Genomic DNA, 315 nt, shown 5'->3' on the forward strand with positions numbered 1-315 from the left:
GGCCCAGGTCCAGCAGGCTCCGTCTCACACGCTATTACTCTACCACCTGAAGTTGGTTGCATTCAATAACTTCTGTGTTTTTCGCGGTGATGAAAACACTGGTACAAATACAGGTTTTCCTCTCATGCTTAACAATTTACAGCTGTGTTAATAACAATTAAAACTGTAGACAAATGTCAGAAGTGTGGACCAGCGCCGCTGTGTGTCGTGGCTGCGCGGAGAGAGAGTAGAGGAGCAATCCAACACAGGCACGGCTTTACAGAAGAACTGGGTCATGTAACGCAAAATTAAACCATATTGATATAAACAACATTG

General features: G+C 44.4%; 1 protein-coding gene across 6 annotated transcripts in view; it reads left to right on the top strand.

Moving 5' to 3' along the window:
* man1b1b (mannosidase, alpha, class 1B, member 1b) overlaps positions 1-315 on the top strand; it is a 46,828-nt gene that overhangs the window by 40,690 nt on the left and 5,823 nt on the right. The gene's annotated exons all lie outside the window — the stretch shown is intronic.

This window comes from Etheostoma spectabile, unplaced genomic scaffold (genome assembly GCF_008692095.1).
Source record: "Etheostoma spectabile isolate EspeVRDwgs_2016 unplaced genomic scaffold, UIUC_Espe_1.0 scaffold559, whole genome shotgun sequence".
NCBI classification, from domain to species: domain Eukaryota; kingdom Metazoa; phylum Chordata; class Actinopteri; order Perciformes; family Percidae; genus Etheostoma; species Etheostoma spectabile.